Source organism: Giraffa tippelskirchi, chromosome 1 (assembly GCF_054371585.1).
Source record: "Giraffa tippelskirchi isolate mGirTip1 chromosome 1, T2T-mGirTip1v1.2.pri, whole genome shotgun sequence".
In the NCBI taxonomy this organism is placed as follows: Eukaryota; Metazoa; Chordata; class Mammalia; order Artiodactyla; family Giraffidae; genus Giraffa; species Giraffa tippelskirchi.
In genome coordinates, this window is record NC_137275.1 from 14,870,193 (window position 1) to 14,888,590 (window position 18,398).

Here is an 18,398-nt window from a genome sequence, read left to right on the forward strand (position 1 = left end):
TTTTCTTTTTTGCAATAACAGTTTCTTTTTACCTATTAAAATATTTTAAATCACAGTTTAAAATGCCCATAGAAAAATAAGAGTCTGAAAAATAAAAATAAAAACAGTCTAAAAGATTGCTCTGTAAACATTAGTCCCCTGCCATTTCCCTTTTCTCAGAGGTTACAACTTTCACTATTGATTATTTTCACCTATTCCTCATATCTCTAAATATAATGCTTATGCTGCTACTCAATTTTAAAATTTAAACTTTCCAGTCCTGAAGATTTGCTCTTTCATACACACACACATACTCACACATTTTTCCTGTGCATCCATCTTGCCAGTATACCATAATTTTGCACAAATAAATGTTCATGCAAATACTAATCCAATCTGAGACACGAAATATATTATAACAACTTTCCCTTTTCTGCTTAATTTCCTCAATTTTCTGTCAGTTTTATAAAACTCCTTGCACCATATTCAGAGGCATCACTTAAAAAAAAAATGATTTCATCTCCTTCTGCTGTGCGTCTGGTAGGAGTGCCCTTGGGCTTCCCTAGTGGCTCAGATGGTAAAGAATCCACGTATGATGTAGGAGACCTGGGTCAGGAAAATCCCCTGGAGAAGGAAATGGCTACCCACTCCAGTATTATTGCCTAGAGAATCCCATGGAAGGAGGAGCCTGGAGGGCTATAGTCCATAGGGTTGCAAAGAGTTGGATACGACTGAGTGACTGACACTTTCCCTACTTTGGAGGTGCCTTCAAAGTTTGCCTACGGTTATTATGGGTTCTCTCTTCACTTCTCAAGACGGAGGAGGTCTTATCTACTAGATCCCATGTTATCTTCTTTTCTCGTTTACTCCCTTATTTTGGAAAAGTACATTCTTTCTAGTTTCCTAGAGAGAATTCAGTGTACGGTGTATACTAAAATATTCTCATTCTGCTTTCATACTTGAATGATAATTTGGCTGAGCAGAAAATTTTGTACTGAAAAATATTTTCCTTCACAATCGCATCATCTGGCTTTCAGGGTTGTTGCTGAGATGTCTGATTCCATTCTGACTCTTGATTCTGAATGTAGGATCAATTTACTTGCCTTTGAAGCCTTAATTCTCACCATATCCTCTGCTTCAGTTAGGATGCCTTCAGCAGCAAGAGAATGAAAAGCAACTCCAGGTGGCTTAAAAAAATAAGAAAATTTATCTCATATAAGAAGTCCAAAGTAGGATGGCTCCCAGGATAGTTAATTCAGTGATAAGTGGCATTATTGTTAATCTTTCCACTTTCTAGATTTCCCCTTTTTTCTATTTTCCTTACATTATTTACTCTCAGGGTTATGAAATGGCTGCAGCAATTCTCAGTGTATCAAACATCAAGACACCAAAGGGTGTAATGGAGAATAAGATAATCTCTTCATAATTTATCTTTTCTAGGAGTGAAGAGACCTTTTCCAGAAACTCTTAGTCCATTTTACTTCATGTTTCATTGGTGAGAATGCATCACCTACTCAAGCCTAAATCTATCAGTAATAAAGGGAATGGTATTACCTGGATTGGTGGCTTCCCTGGTGGCTCAGATGGTAAAGCATCTGCCTGCAATGTGGGAGACCCAGGTTTAATCCCTGGGTCAGGAAGATCCCCTGGAGAAGGCAATGGCAACCCACTCCAGTACTCTTGCCTGGAAAATCCCATGGACAGAGGAGCCTGGTAGGTTTACAGTCTATGGGGTCACAAAGAGTCGGACATGACTGAGCGACTTCACTTTCACCCTCAGGAGTTTAGGGAGTAACCAGCATCCATGCAGGGGCTTCCCAGGTGGCTCAGTGGGAAAGAATCAGCCTGCCAAGAAAGAGACATGGGTTCTATCCCTGGGTCAGAAGATCCCCTGGAGAAGGAAATGGTGACTCACTCCAGTATTCTTGCCTGGGAAATCCCATGGACAGAGGAGTCTGGTGGGCTACAGTCCCTGGGGTTGCAAAAGAGTTGGACACGATCCACACAAGCACATGACCAAGTGGAGGAGGGTAGATGCCTGAACAGAACCGGAGCTGTAATAGCAATGAAGAAGGAGAAACAGTTTTGGAAGGTCATCCACCTCTACTGCACTCCTGCACACACTTTTCTACATTGATCCTGACTTTACTATAGTTCCTTCAATGCTTGTATTTTGAGGCTCTGACTTTGAATTGGCTTCTGTTGTTTCTGTCACTGTATAGAATGTTGACGAGTTGGCTTGATTTTTGAAGTCTTCCTAGGAAGTCATTTATCTCTGTGCCCTTGACTGGCATCAGATTAACCTTGTATCCCCTATCACTAAAGTGAGAATGTTGGTACTGGGTGCTCCGCTGTTCACTGAGACGGGGCCCTGGCTGCAGGTTTGTACTGAAGCTCCTCTTACCTACTTCCATCACCACCAAGGCTAATCCGTCCAAGGAAAGGACACTGAACCTAAGTTAACCCGTCAGATTCTCTCTGTACTTGGTATTAGAACTGAAAGAAAGTCAGCTTCCATTTGCTTCCAACTTTGACTTCAAATTCAGGAGAAGCAGCTGTATTCCATCTTGTGCTTTGAGGACTACAAAAATCAGCTTGCAGGAAAGGGTGCAAATGCAGAGAGAAGCAGAAATGAGATAGAGTGCAGTGCTCCTGGCTTTCCACTGCTTGATTTCAGCCCCTGCCCGAGGGCTGGCTGCATTCCTACCCTGGGGTCTCATGAGATAAACCAGTATAGCTCTTTCAATTTAATCTAGTTCCTTGGAAGTTCTGCTATTTTTAACCAAATTACAACTAAAGGGATTATGACCAGTCTTTCTGGACTAAAGCTATAAAATTTCAGAGCCTGTGACTTTATCATGTGACTCAGGGCCTCCTTCTCTCTGTCTTATCACCAGGTTTTATTTATTGGTGTACCTTGCAGGGCTTCCCAGGTGGCTCAGTAGGTAAAGAATCTGCCTGCCAATGCAGGAGAAGCAGGAGACAGGGGTTCGATCCCCAGGTCAGGAAGATCCCCTGGAGGAGAAAAGGGCAACCCACTCCAGTATTCTTGCCTGGGAAAGCCCATGGATGGAGAAGCCTGGTAGGCTATAGTCCATGGGGTCACAAAGAGTCGGACGCTACTGAGCACGCATGCATGCATGTACATTATGGGGAATCTGGTGGGGCTGGGAAGAGGATCTGAGCTGTTGTAAGCAAGAACTGGTAGAGAGGGTGTGTGTTTGACTCATGCAGAGACTAGTAGGATGTTTCACTGTTCTTTCATGTGGCATACAGTAAACATTAGTAAATATTTGAACAGATGAGCATTCTGACACCTCATAAATCTAAATCTGATAAAAGATTAAATTTTAAAGTGATTCTTAATAGCTGCTGCTATTAAACACCATATAAAAACTCAGCAGTTCAGTTCAGTTGCTCAGTTGTGTCTGACTCTTTGTGACCCCATGGACTGCAGCGCACCAGGCTTCCCTGTCCATCACTAACTCCCAGAGCTTGCTCAAACTCACGTTCATTGAGTTGGTGATGCCACCCAATCATCTCATCCTCTGTCATCCCCTTCTCCTGCCTTCAATCTTTCCCAGCATCTGGGTCTTTTCTAATGAGTCGACTCTTCAAATCAGGTGCCCAAATTACTGGAGCTTCAGCTTCAGTATCAGTCCTTCCAATGAATATTCAGGACTGATTTCCTTTAGGATTGACTGGTTTGATCTCCTTGCTGTCCAAGGGACTCTCAAGAGTCTTCTTCAACACCACAGTTCAAAAGCATCAATTCTTTGATGCTCAGCCTTCTTTATGGTCCAACTCACACATCCATACATGACTACCGGATAAACCATAGATAGCTCTGACTAGAAGGACCTTTGTTGACAAAGTAATGTCTCTGCATTTTAATATGCTGTCTAGGTTGGCCATAGCTTTTCTTCCAAGGAACAAGCATCTTTTAATTTCATGGCTGTAGTCATTGTCCTCAGTGATTTTGGAGCCCAAGAAAATAAAGCTGTCACTGTTTCCACTGTTTCCCCATCTATTTGCCATGAAGTGATGGGACCAGATGTCACAATCTTCATTTTTTGAATGTTGAGTTTTAAACCAGCTTTTTCACTCTCCTCTTTCACTTTCATCTAGAGGCTCTGTAGTTCCTTTTTGCTTTCTGCCATAAGGGTGGTGTCATCTGCATATCCGAGGTTATTGATATTTCTCCCGGCAATCTTGATTCCAGCTTGTGCTTCATCCAGCCTGGCATTTCGCATGATGTACTCTGCATATGAGTTAAACAAGCAGGGTGACAATATACAGCCTTGACATACTCCTTTCCCAATTTGGAACCAGTCTGTTGTTCCATGTCTGGTTCTAACTGTTGCTTCTTGAGTTGCATACAGATTTCTCAGGAGGCAGGTCAGGTGGTCTGGTATTCCCACCTCTTTAAGAATTTTCCACAGTTTGTTGTGATCCACACAGTCAAAGTCTTTAGCATAGTCAATGAAGCAGAAGTAGATGTTTTTTGGAATTCTCTTGCTTTTTCTATGATCCAACAGATGTTGGCAATGTGATCTCTGGTTTCTCTGCCTTTTCTAAATCCAGCTTGAACACCTGGAAGTTTTTGGTTCATGTACTGTTGAAGTCTCGCTTGGAGAATTTTGAGCATGACTTTGCTAGCATGTGGAGATGAATGCAATTGTGCGGTAGTTTGGACATTCTTTGACACTGCTTTTCTTTGAGATTGGAATGAAAACTAACATTTTCCAGTCCTGTGGCCACTGCTGAGTTTTCCAAATTTGCTGGCATATTGAGTGCAGCACTTTCACAGCATCATCTTTTAGGATTTGAAATAGCTCTACTGGAATTCCATCACCTCCCCTAGCTTTGTTCATAGGGATGCCTCCTAAGGCCCACTTGACCTCAAACTCCAGGATGTCTGGCTCTAGGTGAGTGATCACACTATCGTGGTTATCTGGGTCATATTGTATAGTTCTTCTGTGTATACTTGCCATCTCTTCTTAATATCTTCTGCTTCTGTTAGGTCCATACCATTTCTGTCCTTTATTGAGCCCATCTTTGCATGAAATGTTCCCTTGGTATCTCTAATTTTCTTGAAGAGATCTCTAGTCTTTCCCAATCTATTGTTTTCCTCTATTTTTTTGCATGGATCACTTGGGAAGGCTTTCTTATCTCATATCCGACTCTCTGCGATTCCATGGACTGTAGCCCACCAGGCTCCTCTGTCCATGGGATTCTCCAGGCAAGAAAACTAGAGTAGGTTGCCATGCCCTCCTCTAGGGGATCTTCCCAAACCAGGGATCAAACCCACGTCTCTTATGTCTCCTCCATTGGCAGGTGGGTTCTTTGGCACTAGCACTACCTGGGAAGTCATCATACCTTCTACAAGGAATCCTCAGTAGATACTTACTAAATGAGTTATTTTCAGTTTATGGAAAGAAAAGAAAACAAAGACTTCTCTAGTAGTTCAGTGGTTAAGACTCTGCCCTCCCAATGCAGGTCTAATCCCTTGTGGGGGAGCTAAGATCCTGTATGCTGCATGGTGTGGCCTAAAACATTTTTTAGAAGAATACAAAATTTAAAAAAAGAAAGACAAAGAAGGAAGAAACTATTTCTGAAATTGAACTGTTCCAATTCTCTTCTGCATAATTTTGGCTAAGAGGAAAAGGTGCTTTCCAATCTCTTCTTTCTTACTTCTTAAAATAATTCCACAGGAATATTCCTTTAAAAAAAGAAAAAAAAAAGTCACGGTTGAAATAGCGAAATGAAAGTAGCTTGCTTAAGATCCCAGGGCAAGAGAGGAAGTAAGCCAAAATTAGAACTTGTATTTATGTTCTCCCTAACTACAACTTAAGTCTACTTAGCAACCCACTGAGTTTTATCTCCCTTTCTTTATCAAACCCACTTTTGTCCACCACCACCTCTTCTGCCCCTTGCCCATGTACACATGTGAACTCGTCCAAACACTAGCACTAAATAATATAGTATTATGTTAGCTGAAAAGTTTGTTCGGGTTTTTCCATTCACTGGTACGAAAAACTCAAATGGATTTTTTGGCCAACCCAACACTTGTTGAAAGTATTGCTCTCCAAAGGGGAATACATTCAAGTCAATGGTTATTTATTGAGCATCTTGATATAAGAAAACTTCTTCTGCAGGCAAAGTATGATGAATAAGAGGGCAAATATGGTGTGGTGTTCCTGCTGGAGAAACTGGACAAAAAAATCTTTGACGTGGAACCATTCTTGGTTTTGGGGCTTCCCTGGTGGCTCAGATGGTAAAGAATCTGCCTGCAATGCCAGGAGACTGGGTTAGATCCCTGGGTTGGGAAGATTCCCTGGAGAAAAGAATGGCTACCCACTCCAGTATTCTTGCCTGGAGAATTCCATGGACAGAGGAGCCTTGGCGGGTTACAGTTCATGGTGTTACAAAGAGTTGGTCATGATTGAGCAACTAACATTTTCATTGTTGGTTTACTTAATTCTTATTCTCAGTACCGTGTCTTTTTCTCATTCATTATTTGAGCTTTGGGGCTGTGGTTTTATGAAAATACACCCAAAATAGCTTAAGAAGATTCAGCAGAAATAGGTTTTACAACCCACGGCCCCTCTAAGAGAACATTTTGTTATTCCCTGGGCAGGTGGTTCTTAAAATCTGCCAGTACACCTTCAACTGGGAAGCCTCTTTAAAATGCAGATGGCTGGGTTTCCTTCCTCACTTTCTCCCTCTAACTCTGCCCCTGCAGATTGAACATTTAGGATATCCATGAAATTTGTATTTTTCCCAAAACACCAGGTGCTTATCTGACACAATGGTCTTCAGGCCAGTTTTGGAGAAATGTCCAAAAGCACCCAAAGGAGAATCACCTGGGGACTTATTTTTGAAAAGCTAATTCTTGATTCCTAACCCCTGGAGCATCTGAATTAGAATTTTGGCAGCAAAGCCCGAGACTATGGATGCTAAATTAATTTTCCACTTGATTCTTTTGGGTTCACCGATTCCCCCTTTGAGAAGTATTGCGAGACCCAAGTTTAAAGCCCAGTTTAGATACAAAGCTCTCTGAAGAGAGAAATAGAAACACTGGAAGACCTTCCTCTCTAATAAACATTGATTTTGGATTCATCCTTTCTTAACTCTTAGACTCCGCTCCCAGCTTATTGCTGACTGGAGCCTTTCCTGGGAAATGGTTGGGTTCCCAAGATCAGGCGGGGTGGTCAGGACTGCTGGGGTGGTTAGGACTGCTGATGGGTCCATCCTAGGCAGCCCTGATTTGCAGACCAGATATTTTCTGCAGGCCCGTCAAACAGCAATGGGAACCTCAGAAGCTTAGTAGGTGCTGGGAACTGCCTTCTCGGATAATGGGGGTGGTGGTCTTTCTGGGGCCAAGCTCAGGTCAGCCTCCCACCCTCCCTGGTATCCCCTATTCCCAAACACATGCCAGTTTTGTAAAAATAACTCTCATTCAGATCATTTGCAAGGGCAAGATGGGACTTCCCTGGTGGTGCAGTGGGTAAGAATCTGCTTGCCAATGCAGGAGACACAGGTTCGATCCCTGCTCTGGGAAAATCCCACATGCCGCAGGGCAACTAAGCCCACGGGCCACAACTATTGAGCCTGTGCTCTGGAGTCCAGGAGCTGCAATTACTGAAGCCTGCAAACTCTAGAGTCTGGGCTCCACAACAAGGGAAGCCAAAGTAATGAGAAGCCTGCATACTGCAACTAGAGAGGAACCTCTGTCGTGGCAACTAGAGAAAGCCCTCGGACACCAACAAAGACCCAGAGCAACCAAAAATAAATAAAATAATAATTTTCAAAGGGCATGCTGTGGTTGTGTGGAACACAACAATCATTCTGAGATGGCTGTAGGTTTGACTCTTGACCTTACCTCCTCCTAGCCTGAGTCTGGACCAGCTCAGAACCCCAAGGGTATGTGCAGATTGCTAACTGCTGGGAGGTGCTGTGTGAATCGGGAGCACACTCCAGAGGCTGAGAGGCCTCAGGGTACTTTCCTCTCTTCCTGACTCCTCATTTCCTCTCAACCTGGTTCCCATCTCTTCACACCACTCTTCACTCTCTAGGCTCCAGGACTCATCTGCAAATTTCAGAAGGTTTTCTTGAGCCATCCCTGTTCCCCTCCCTGCTTTGTGGAGGACTCTGCCTCAAAAGGTACTATTTTTTCTCACCGACCTCTCCTAACCAGGGCCACCACTCCATCATCTTTATTGCTGTAAAGCCTGCTTCTAGGCCTGGAAGGGAACATTTGCTGAGCACTGGGAATGTGCCAAATGCTGAGGATTAAAGATACTGCAGGAAAAGTGCTTAGGGAAGTGCTTGGCTGGTTTAGTCATTACAGCTATTAGTCACCATTGTTTCGCTATTTGTTTCTCACAGTGACCAGAGAGATTGGATTCTGACTGCTAATCTGTGCCTTTTTGCTGGTGAAAAAAATGGGATGGCTCAGATGGTAAAGAATCTGCTTGCAATGAAGGAGAGCCAGGTTCGATCCCTTGGTTTGGAAGATGGGAATGGCAGAAGGAAATGGAGAAGGGAATGGCTACCCACTCCGGTATTCTTGCCTGAAGAATTCTATGGACAGAGGAGCCTGGCAGGCTACAGTCCATGAGGTCACAAAGAGTTAGACGTGACTGAGTGACTTACATACACACACACACACACACACACACAGAGTTAGAGATATATACACAGGGCTACAGTTCATGAGATCACGAGAGTCAGCCACAACTTAGTGACTAAACAACAACAACAACATTTATGGGGAGAGTGACAGGTTAAACCAGACCAGAGATGAATTGATAGCTGTTTGTATGTGTGTTAGTCATTCAGCTGTGTCTGACTGTTTGTGACCCTATGATCTATAGCCCACCAGGCTCCTCTGTCCATGGAATTCTCCAGGCAAGAATACTGGAGTGGGTTGCCATTTCCTTCTCCAGGGGATTTTCCCCACCCAGGGATCAAACCTGTGTCTCCTGCATTGGTAGGCAGATTCTTTACTGAGTCACTTGGGAAGCCCTGATAGCTGCTTACATTGGGTAAATAATGGGTAGATGGAGATTCAGTATATGAATCTCTCTGCTTTTGTATTTGTTGGAAATTTCCTTCACTGAATGAAGAGTTAAGAACCAAATTCACTCTACATCTCTGCAAGATCTACTAATTACAGCAGCAGATTATCTGTAGACTCTAAATAGATAGCTGATAAGCTTCAAATTTTGTGAGAATTCTCTTGGTTTTCAAGATTTTGAATAATAAGTTTTTGCTTTTTAAATTCTCAACATAATGAGAATTTATACCTATTATATAATACGGGCTACGCAGTCTTTTAAGTAATATGTGTTCTCAACTACTGACCCTGACAGTTGTGTGATGGAAGTATAATTATATCCGTCTTGTGGATAGAACACCGAGGTGCTGAGGTTTCTCCCTAACTGGAGGACTCCTCACTGCCGTGGGAGGCGATTTTGAACTCATTTGGTCTCATGTGGACACATATTATGTTGACCTGCTTGAGGGTGGCACCACCTATAAGCAAATATTCATCTCAGTATTAGGAATGGTTTTACCACGCATAACAGAAAACCATAGCTTGTCTGGCTTGGGGGCTTCCTTGATAGCTCAGTTGGTAAAGAATCTGCCTGCAATGCAGGAGACCCCGGTTTGATTCCTGGGTTGGGAAAATCCCCTGGAGAAGGGATAGGCTACCCACTCCAATATTCTTGGGCTTCCCTTGTGGCCCAGTTGGTAAAGAATCTGCCTGCAATGCGGGAGACGTGGGTTCAATCCCTGGGTTGGGAAGATCCCCTGGAGAAAGTAAAGTTTAACCACTCCAGTATTCTGGCCTGGAGAATTCCATGGACACAGTCCATGGGGTTGCACAAGAGTCGGACAAGACGTCTGGCTTAAACAATAAAGAATGTTACTACTCTCTTCTTAGGAGAAGGTGCTGCTGCTGCTGCTAAGTCGCTTCAGTAGTGTCCGACTCTGTGCGACCCCATAGACGGCAGCCCACCAAGCTCGCCATCCCTGGGATTCTCCAGGCAAGAATACTGGAGTGGGTTGCCATTTCCTTCTCCAGTGCATGAAAGGGAAAAATGAAAGTGAAGTCGCTCAGTCGTGTCCGACTCTCAGTGACCCCATGGACTGTAGCCTACCAGGCTCCTCCGTCCGTGGGATTTTCCAGGCAAGAGTACTGGAGTGGGGTGCCATTGCCTTCTCCATAGGAGAAGGTGAGCAGGAGGCAATTCAGGTTGGATGTAGCTGCCAAGTCATTGGCTCCAGGATTTCAGTTGTTTTCTGTTCTGATGCTTAGCCACCCTCCGCTGGATACCTTTCCATCTTTAGGCTTGTCTTCTCCTTTGCACAAGATGTGGGCCTCACACAATCTTTCATGATACTTAAGATAGGAAGGAAAGTCAGGGGCAGTGCTAGCAAACTGTGTTTCTCTCCTCAGCAGGAAACAAAGTATTTCCCAGAAACTCCCAACACACTTACTTCTTTGTCTCATTGGCCAGAGCTTTGACTGTGGCCACCTGAGTTATAAGAAAAGTTGGGGAGGTGAGGATGTAGGAGAAAATGACTAGGGTAGACTTAAGTAAGTGGTTCATGCGCCTGGGGACACATTAAATCACTGGGCAGTGTTAAGATTATTTATTATTATAAAATATATAGATCTTAACTTAAAGTTTTCATGGAATACAGGGGAGAGATTTATACCACATAGCCAGGAAAAAGTTTCCTAAGTATACCTTTTAACATCTTTTTGTCCCCAGAGTCCCACTTTCTATATCAGTTGCTTTAATCTCATCCTGTCTTTCCAAAAGAATGAACTTTGCAAGTCTCCTCACTATACTCTCTTTCTACTTCTTTCTCCTCTTAACTCCTCCTAACTCCTGGATCTTTCCTTCTGTGTTTCTTTTTCACATAAGAGATTTAATCTAGCCTATTATGTTAATTATCTACTGGAGTAACAAGTTACTCCAAATTTAGTGCCTTAAAATAGACATGTGATCTGACAGCTGTTGTGGGTCATGACTTCCAGAGCAGCTTAGTTGGGTGTTTCTGGCCCAGATCTTTCGTGAGGTTGCAGTCAAGATGCTGGCAAGGGGTGCAGTCATCAGAAAGCTTGACTGGGGCCAGAGGATTCACTTCTAAGACGGCTCACTCATATTGCTGTTGACTTGAGGCCTCAGTTTTTCATTCCATGGCCTCTCCATTAGACTTGCTCAACAGGGTGGCTGAGTTCCCCCAAAGCAAGTGATCTGGGAGGAAGAACATGTAGGTAGCCACGGTGCCCTTTATGATGGAGTCTCTGAGTCATACACAGTCACTTCTTCTCTATTCTATTTGTTAGAAGAGAGTCAGTAAGTCTAGCCCACACTCTAAGGGAGGGAAATTAAGCTCCACATCTATATATATTACCTTCTTTAGATTCCAAAACCCAGGAGGGAGCCAAGAACAGGGGGAGAGGTGGTGTCCTAACCCATGGGGCCAGAGCAAGAGGAGTTTGGTCTTGTTGTTGTGCAAGGTAAGTCCTGTTTTCCCTCAAAACTCACACAGGCACTCTTCAATAAAGGAAGCAGAGCAGATCTTGGATGGCCATAAAGAAAAAAGAAAAACTGTCCACTATCAATTCTCAATGAACAGTGTAGTGCTTGAAAAGGGAATGGGAAACTTCAACTTAGAATTCTAATTAAAAAATACTAGGGACTTAGGGCTTCCCTTGTGGCTCAGCTGGTAAAGAATCTCCTTGCAATGTGGGAGACCCGGGTTCGATCCCTCGGTTGGGATGATCCCCTGGAGAAGGGAAAGGATACCCACTCTAGTATTCTTGCCTGGAGAATTCCAAGGACTGCATAGTCCATGGGGTCACAAAGAGTCGGACACAACTGAGTGACTTCCACTTTCATTTTTCAGGGACTTATTAAGACACGATGGGAAAAAGAGAGACCCTCCTGGGCACTATGTTTTCTTCGAGGTGTTATAAAGTATGTGACCTTGAATCACACACAGTGATCACCCAACTCTTGGGTGTTCATACTGTGTTAGTTTTCTGTGCTGTAAATCAGTACCACAAACTTTAACAGTCTATAATACCACTCAATTATCATCTCACAAATCGTAAGTTTGGGCCTGGCACAGCTGGTTGTCTGCTTAGAACCTCAAAAGACTGAAATGAAGGTGTCAGCTGGGCTGCATTCTCATCTGATAGACTAGACTCTATCAGAGCACACTGTCTATTCAGAGCCTCTTGCAAGCTGCTGGCAGAGTTCAGTTCCTTTTGGTTTCAAGATTGGGGTCCCTGTTATCTTGCTGGCTGTCAGCAGTGGTTGCTCTTGGCTCTGAGAGGCTAGTCTCATGCTCTAGCCAAATATAACAGCTGACTTCCATGGCAGCTTATACAGGGTGTGTACATAGGTAGGTGAGAACTTTGGGAGCTGTATGGGTTTGCTACGTCTGCCATAATAAAGCATCACAGCTTATGTGGCTTAAGGAATAGAAATTTACTTTCTTGCCATTTCTAGAAGCTAGAATTCTGAGATCAAGCTACCAGCAGGGTTAGTTTCCTTCTGAGCTTTTCTTCCTTTGCTTAAAGGTGGCCGTCTTCTTCTCCCTGTGTCCACACATGGTCTTCTCTCTGTGTATGTCTACGTCCTAATACGCTCTTCTTATAAAGATACTGGTCACATTGGCTTAGGGCTGACCCATACCACATTTTACTGTAATTATCTTTTTAAAGGCTCTCTCTAACTATTACAATATTGTAAAGTAATTAGCCCCCAACTAAAATAAATTAAAAAAAAAAAAAAAAAGGCTCTCTCTCTAAATACAGTCATTCTAAGGTACTAGGTGTTAGACTTCAACATATAAATTTGGGAGGAATATAATTCAGCCCATTACAGGGGTCATTTGAGAATTCTGCCGCCTCTACATAGATTTTGGCAAGAGTTTTAAGGCCAACGTTGGCTCTTATAAAAGTTACTATAAAGTTATTGTCACTCTGCTATGGAGTTTCAAGTCTTCTTTGAAAGGCTCACAACTTGCAAAATATAAAGCACTCCCTGGAATAAGAAGTACTATTCTGAACATTTCCAATTCCTGAGATTTAGAATAGAATACTTATTTTAGATATTTGAGGAAACTATAAAGTTACTTATATACGTTTGAGAGAATTTGCTTAACTTTGGCATAAAATCTGAGTTTGTTCTAGCATTATTTTACCTGTTATTTCCTTTCTCAAATATACAGTATATACGAAATAAACCTTAAAAATTAAAAGCATATTAGGTTGCAATGCCTACTAATGAGCTGCAGGGGGTGTCCTTTGATTTACTGATGGTACCTTGAAAGTAGAAATGGGAGCTGAGGAACAATTAAGAATTGGTGACTTCTGACATAGAGAACAGACTCGGGGTTGAAGGTGGCTGGGGAGGTGGTTGGAGTGGGAGGTCGGGGTTAGCAGATGTAAGCTATTATGTATAGAATGGATAAACCTCAAGGTCTTACTGTGTAACATACAGAACTGTATTCAATATCCTATGACAAACTATAATGGAAGAGTATTTTTAAAAATAAATAGGTATGTATAACTGAATCTGTTTGCTGTATAGCAGTAACGAGCCCAACATTGTAATTTAACTATACTTCAATAAAAAATATAAGAATTGGTGACCATAGTTAGAATTGTATACTTGAAAGTTGCTGAGTAGATCTTCAGCATTCTCACCACACAGTCACACACACAGTTAACTGTGTTAACTATGTTAGGTGATGTGTGTTAATTATCTTTATTTTGGCAATCATTGTATAATTGATATGCATATCAAAATCATCACTTGTACACCTTAGATATAATACATTCAATTATATTTGTAAATTATCCCTTAAAGTTTTTTTTTAAAAAGAATTTGTCTTAGTGGTTCAAACGGAAAACAAAAAATCAAAGAGTAAAATTCACAAACAAGTTTAACATTAGGAAATTAGTGCTTGAGCAAGTGTAAGCCATTCTACGTTTTGAAATAATCTTTTTTTTTAAATCCAGAATTTAAGTAATTTGATATTTATTGCCTTTGGGGGCTTACATGCATTCTAATTTTAGATTCTGGCCTAAAAAAGGAACCTTAATTGTTTCAAGGCAACTTTCATAGCTGACAGAGAGAGGCAATAATTTCTTTTTCCATATTTCTCCAAGCTGAGAATGTATACTTTCCATAATCAACTTAAATCCTCAAGGGAAAAGAGAGCTTTTGTTACACATTTAGAGGAGGGAGTAAAGAGAGGACATAGTTTAGACTGCAGGGGCTGATCACAGAACTATGCATACAGAAAGTGCTCAATAGATGTGTGTTAAATTGGCTTCAATTTAATTGAATTAGAGCTTACAATGAAATATGAATCACTGAAATGAATCAAAAAGCTTATGGATAAGGTAAAACAGGAGACAGGGATCAAGACCATCCCTATGGAAAAGAAATGCAAAAGAGCAAAATGGCTGTCTGAGGAGGCCTTACAAATAGCTGAGAAATGAAGAGAAGCGAAAAGTAAAGGAGAAAAGGAAAGATATAAGCATCTGAATGCAGAGTTCCAAAGAATAGCAAGAAGAACAGTCTTATGGACTCTGAGGGAGGTGAGGGTGGGACGTTCTGGGACAATAGCACTGAAACATGTATATTATCATATGTGAAACAGAACACCATTCCAGGTTCAATGCATGAGACAAATGCTCAGGGCTGGGGCAATGGGATGACCCAGAGGGATGGGATGGGGAGGGAGGTGGGAGGGGGGTTCAGGATGGGGAACACATGTAAACCCATGGCTGATTCACGTCAATGTATGGCAAAAACCACTACAATATTGTAAAGTAATTATCCCCCAACTAAAATAAATAAATACATTTAAAAAAAAAAGAAAAAAAGAAAGCCTTCCTCAGCGATCAATGCAAAGAAATAGAGGAAAACAATAGAATGGGAAAGACTAGAGCTCTCTTCAAGAAAATTAGAGATACCAAGGGAACATTTCATGCAAAGATGGGCTCAATAAAGGACAGAAATGGTAGGGACCTAACAGAAGCAGAAGATATTAAGAGGTGGCAAGAAATCACAGAAGACCTGTACAAAAGAGATCTTCACGACCCAGATAATCACGATGGTGTGATCACTCACCTAGAGCCAGACATCCTGGGATGTGAAGTCAGGTGGGCCTTAGAAAGCATCACTACGAACAAAGCTAGTGGAGGTGATGAAATTCTAGTTGAGCTATTTCAAATCCTGAAAGATGATGCTGTGAAAGTGCTGCACTCGATATGCCAGCAAATTTGGAAAACTCAGCAGTGGCCACAGGACTGGAAAAGGTCAATTTTCATTCCAATTCCAAAGAAAGGCAATGCCATAGAATGTTCAAACTACCGCACAATTGCACTCATCTCACACACTAGTAGAGTAATGCTCAAAATTCTCCAAGCCAGGCTTTAACAGTTCGTGAACCGTGAACTTCCAGACGTTCAAGCTGGCTTTAGAAAAGGCAGAGGAACCAGAGATCAAATTGCCAACATCCGCTGGATCATCGAAAAAGCAAGCGAGTTCCAGAAAAACATCTATTTTTCTGCTTGATTGACTATGCCAAAGCCTTTGACTGTGTGGATCACAATAAACTGTAGATAATTCTGAAAGAGATGGGCATACCAGACCACCTGACCTGCCTCTTGAGAAACCTGTATGTAGGTCAGGAAGCAACAGTTAGAACTGGACATGGAACAGACTGGTTCCAAATAGGAAAAGGAGTACGTCAAGGCTGTATATTGTCACCCTGCTTATTTAACTTATATGCAGAGTACATCATGAGAAACACTGGGCTGAAAGAAACACAAGCTGGACTCAAGATTGCCGGGAGAAATATCAATAACCTCAGATATGCAGATGACACCACCCTTATGGTAGAAAGCAAAAAGGAACTAAAAAGCCTCTTGATGAAAGTGAAAAGTTGGCTTAAAACTCAACATTCAGAAAAATAAGATCATGGCATCTGGTCCCATCACTTCATGGGAAATAGATGGGGAAACAGTGTCAGACTATTTTTTTGGGCTCCAAAATCACTGCAGATTGTGATTGAAGCCATGAAATTAAAAGACACTTACTCCTTGGAAGGGCAGTTATGACCAACCTAGATAGCATATTAAAAAGCAGAGACATCACTTTGTCAACAAAGGTCTGTCTAGTTAAGGTTATGGTTTTTCCAGTGGTCATATATGGATGTGAGAGTTGGACGATGAAGAAAGCTGAGTGCCGAAGAATTGATGCTTTTGAACTGTGGTGTTGGAGAAGACTCTTGAGAGTCCCTGGTACTGCAAGGAGATCCAACCAGTCCATCCTAAAGGAGATCAGTCCTGGGTGTTCATTGGAAGGACTGATGTTGAAGCTGAAACTCCAATACTTTGGCCACCTCATAGGAAGAGATGACTCATTGGAAAAGATCCTGATCCTAGGAAGGATTGGGGGCAGGAGGAGAAGGGGACGACAGAGGATGAGATGGCTGGATGACATCACCGACTCGATGGACATGAGTTTGGGTAGACTCCGGGAGCTGGTGATGGACAGGGAGGCCTGGCATGTTTGCGGTTCATGGGGTCGCAAAGAGTCGGACACAACTGAGCGACTGAACTGAAACCTGGGATATAAATCTTCGAAAGTTTTAGGACAAGCAAAATTTATGCCCTTTTATTCTTTACAAAAATATACCAAAATAGGTAAATTATTGTCCTTTATTAAGGATTTAGCACTGTAATATTTATGTGAAGGATTTAGACAAATCATGGAATCAGTCATAAAAATATTTCTGAGATTTTTGGTTTCATAGATGACACACAGGCTTAGAATCATTCATATTTATGAAGTCTATAATCCAGGTTTTCTGGATTCCTAGTTAGACCCTTTTTATCAGAGCATACCTCCTCTTCAGAGGGTCTCTACCTCCTCAGGAAAGCTCAATTGATCAGATTTATGTTTGAAAAATCAACCCAATATGAATCATGTTAATAAATATTTAATGAATAGAGATCTCATCTATTATTTTCTGATTGCTTCTACTTTCCTACCTTTTTTTCTTTTTAAAAGACAAAGTTCTTTTTAAAAAATAATTTTACTTATTTATTTTGGTCGTGCTGGGTGTTTTTTGCTCATGCAGGCTTTCTCTAGTTGTGGCGAGCAGGGGTTACTCTTCATTGCGATTCATGGGGTTCTCATCGCGGTGGCTTCTCTTGTTTCAGAGCACACACTCTAGACACGTAGACGTCAGGAGTTGCGGCACACAGGCTCAGGAGTTGCAGCTTGTGAGTTCCAGAGCTCGGGCGGCTTCAGGAGTTGCAGCACGTGGGCTTAGTTGCTCCGCGGCATGTGGAATCTTCTGGACCAGGGATCCAACTCATGTCCCCTGCATTGGCAGGTGGATTCCTATCCACTGTGCCACCAGGGAAGTCCCCTACTTTTTTTAAAGTGACATTATAAATTAGCATGAAGTTGAAATGTCAATTGGACTGAAGCAGATAAGCCTTTTGTTTTAATTAGAACTGAATAGGGTGATCCTGTAACAGCCCAAAGACCTCATATATTAGGCTGAGTAAAGAAAGACTTTCTTCCTGCTCTTACACCAAATGCTGTATGCTTGTGCAGTGGAGGAATTCAGGTGTCACTGAACTCTCCTGGTGTCCACAGCTACGTGAGTGGTGCAGTTTTTGGTGCCCTCCTAAAGCCAGTCAGGGACCCCTGCAGCTCCAGATTTTGTCCTGGGGAGAATCCTAGTCTGTGAATCATGTGTCACTGTCTTAGATCAGGATAATGTATTCTGATCTGTTTTGCCTCCTAAAGAACAGGAGAACTGGGTACCTAGGAAATTGTAACTTCTGCCTCTAAGCAGAGCAGAGAAGCCGGGACCCTAGTTGAGGCTATTGTTCTTTGTTTTGGTTAGAAACTTATGTATTTAAGGTACAGAACATAATCCGTTGACCTCAAATAAAATGAGTGAGTAGTTAATGTTGTAAGCATGCAATGAAAATCTCATGGACAAAGGGACACAGTCAAGGTAGGTGACCTGGAGAACTCAAAGGCGATCAGGAGTGAAACTGACCTGGGTTAAGTCTGGCTCTGCAATTTACTAGTCATATAACTGTAAGCAAGTCATTTTGTAACCCTATAAACTCTTTTCCTGCTATACTGCACCAGGGAAACTACTGTCTTCTTCCCTCCTAACCTGTGAGGATCCAATGTCATGGAAGATGGCCAAGAATGTTGGCTGGCGTGGAGTAGCTTCCCAACAGTATGCTTTAAATTGGCTCAATACTTTAAGTGTCACTCATGGGAGACTCACAGGGCACCACCATTACTAGACGTAGAAGCAAAAGAGATGGTTTAGGG

The 18,398-nt window shown here is 42.3% G+C and overlaps 1 protein-coding gene and 1 long non-coding RNA gene across 7 annotated transcripts in view; one reads left to right on the top strand and one right to left on the bottom strand.

The window, feature by feature from the left end:
• LOC145542706 (uncharacterized) overlaps positions 1-18,398 on the bottom strand; it is a 23,336-nt gene continuing 4,938 nt past the window's right edge. The window contains exons 4-6 of one of the 2 annotated variants that reach the window (XR_014080079.1): positions 5,390-5,701; positions 1,534-1,824; positions 1-1,166 (exon numbers count right to left, since the gene is read on the bottom strand). This is a non-coding gene — a long non-coding RNA (uncharacterized LOC145542706). Of the gene's footprint in view, positions 1,167-1,533; positions 1,825-1,894; positions 2,034-5,389; positions 5,702-18,398 lie in introns of both variants that reach the window. The other variant, XR_014080081.1, reaches the window with a different exon arrangement.
• C1H4orf36 (chromosome 1 C4orf36 homolog) overlaps positions 11,352-18,398 on the top strand; it is a 17,936-nt gene continuing 10,889 nt past the window's right edge. For 3 of the 5 annotated variants that reach the window (XM_081582095.1, XM_081582068.1, XM_081582087.1), the window contains exon 1: positions 11,352-11,521. The gene's annotated coding sequence lies outside the window, so the exon portion shown is untranslated. Of the gene's footprint in view, positions 11,522-17,254; positions 18,067-18,398 lie in introns of all 5 variants that reach the window. The other 2 variants (XM_081582046.1, XM_081582034.1) reach the window with 2 other exon arrangements.